Consider the following 2,428-nt stretch of genomic DNA (forward strand, 5'->3'; position numbering starts at 1 on the left):
AAATGACCAACATGTGCTAAATTTAGATTGTTTTCGTAATAGAAACTATGGAAATTATGACAGCTATGAATTCAAAAGAGAAGCAAATAGACAAAGAAATCAAATCTCCAAAAAAGGCCATAATCCTCACTTAAATTTGTCGACTCCAGGTTGAGTATGTGAGCTGTGGCTTCTGCTTGAGGCGTCAAGGGTTTCTGGGCCTTAACCAATGATACCACAGAAGTGCAGAAGAAATTGCCAAATTAATCATTTTGGCCGCATTTGCTGTGACATGGCCTTTGTACCACAACTGAAATGCAAAACTGTGGATTTGCGCATTTTTGCCCTCACTTGCAGATCATAACCTGAATTATTATAGTGTCAAGTAAAAAACTAGATCCCAAGCAGCTAAAATAGCTTTCATCAAATGGAGACTGAAGACACTAAGAGAAGAGTACGTGCTTCTAAAGTTTGCTGCTGTTTTTGTTTCCGTCACACTGCTACTGAAATCTAAGTTGTATTAACAAGACTGAAAGAGGAAGCCATACATAGGTTTTCATATATGCCACATATATGCATAAGGAGATATTATGCATCACTCAGGTCACAGTTAACTTTATTAAAATAGATCCATGAGCGATGCGTATCAGCAGTGGGGTATTTGGGGCACCACCACTGAGAATGAGCAAGATATTCATCTTAGTTATAAGCTCTCAGCATGAGAGCAGTTTTCAAATCCCACAATCTTACTCTGACGTGTCTTCGGCAGGACATTAACCTTTTTTCTTCATGCAGCTTTAGCTTTGTTTTTCATTGTTATCTTGCAGGACAAGTTTTATGACTGCATTATCCCAGAGACACTTACCATGTAACCGCTGCTTCTTTCCTAAGCTGCTCCAGACTTGCTGCAGAGAAGTATCCACAGAGCACAGTGCAGCCTTTGCAGTGATGGTGGTGCAATGCTAATGATGTAATGTGCTTATAAACTGTATCTATGACCAAAAGATAGCACAGCTGGTGTTACATACTCCCAAAAGATGTTTTTCTTTTCTGTCATCCGACTTCTTTTCCATTTCCAGTCTCCTCTGTACAATCAGAGGTTTGGTACCTTTGCTACATCCTATATTAATTCCTTACACACAATCAGTTTTGCAAATTAATTTATGTGCTATAGGCAGTGATGATCAGTGTGGGTGCATCGGGGTATGATCTGGAGAAGAAGCTTCAGTCATGCATTACATCACTGCAGTTAAACACCATGTGTCCTACTGCATCCAGTCCTTCTTTTGCTGTTCAGATAGCCATATTTATTATCTTATTTTCACTTGGACACATTTTATTTGTTCATAGAATCTTAATAAGAAAGCTATACAAAAAATGTAAATCATTTGAGTGTTTGCAGCTAAATTAAATTGATCAAGCAAAAACTGAAAAAAAACTTGAAGGCTAACATAATTTTTCTAAAAGGCCATGTACTTTTTCATTTTAATTTCTCAGATAATAAAGCCAGGTGACACTATAGACAGATTACTTTTAAATGTCACAATGTTAGGTATAAAAAAGATGCATTATTAAATAAAACACACATACTTTTATAAATATTGGATGATGACATAGGAGTTCAACAGCTGGGCAATACACACAGGTATCATTAGTTGTTCTTTCTTTGGCATTTGGCTTAAGTATGTTTTTCCATAGCTCTACTGACAAGACCTTTCCATAAATGGTGCTTGGGAGGAAGGTCAAGTACCACTCCATATGGAAACTCATATCACCTTATCTAGAACATGTAGCCTAAACTAAATACTCTAAATGTGTGTGTGTTAACTTATACACAGTGCATTATTTCTAAATGCATGCACAATATTGTGTTGTACCACAGTAGCTATTCATCATAACTGAAGACTCTACACGTTCATGGTCTACACTTTCATTTGGTTTAAAAACAGCGAGCTTCATTGCGTCTCAATCAGATTAATATTGTTTTTCAACCACTGTGCCGTGGTAGACTAGTATGCCGTAAGAGATTATCAGGTGTGCCCTGAGAAATTACCCAATTTCCCCTGACTGGTCAAAAAAGCAGCCCTGTCTTCATTCAAACATACCCCAGTGAAAGATAATAAAATTCCTTCTTCTTGTGTTTATCTGACTTCTATTCAAGAGGCTTTGACAAGATGATCTTTATATTATTAATGTGGACTTTAAAAAAAAAAAAAACATTTTGTTTTGTGGTGTGCCTTGTGATTTTTTAAGTGAAAAAAGTGTGCCTTGCCTCAAAAAAGGTTTTTTTTAAAAAAACACTGGATTGTTATATTAAGCAACGCTGCCACCGTGTGGCCATTCTGAACACTGAAAGTAAATGAGCAGTAGGAACCAATGATGTTCCCTCTGTTTCCTCTCGGAACGATATTCCTGACGGGACAATCAAACAGTGTTTCTCCTCTCTTCT

The 2,428-nt window shown here is 37.0% G+C and overlaps 1 protein-coding gene across 2 annotated transcripts in view; it reads left to right on the forward strand.

Moving 5' to 3' along the window:
* Positions 1 to 2,396: 2,396 nt before the first annotated feature.
* Positions 2,397 to 2,428, forward strand: part of eny2 (ENY2 transcription and export complex 2 subunit) — an 8,808-nt gene continuing 8,776 nt past the window's right edge. The window contains exon 1 of one of the 2 annotated variants that reach the window (XM_079240818.1): positions 2,397 to 2,428. This exon is cut by the window's right edge and continues 21 nt beyond it. The gene's annotated coding sequence lies outside the window, so the exon portion shown is untranslated. The other variant, XM_079240817.1, reaches the window with a different exon arrangement.

This window comes from Telmatherina bonti, assembly GCF_933228915.1.
Source record: "Telmatherina bonti genome assembly, chromosome: 5".
Taxonomy (NCBI): domain Eukaryota; kingdom Metazoa; phylum Chordata; class Actinopteri; order Atheriniformes; family Telmatherinidae; genus Telmatherina; species Telmatherina bonti.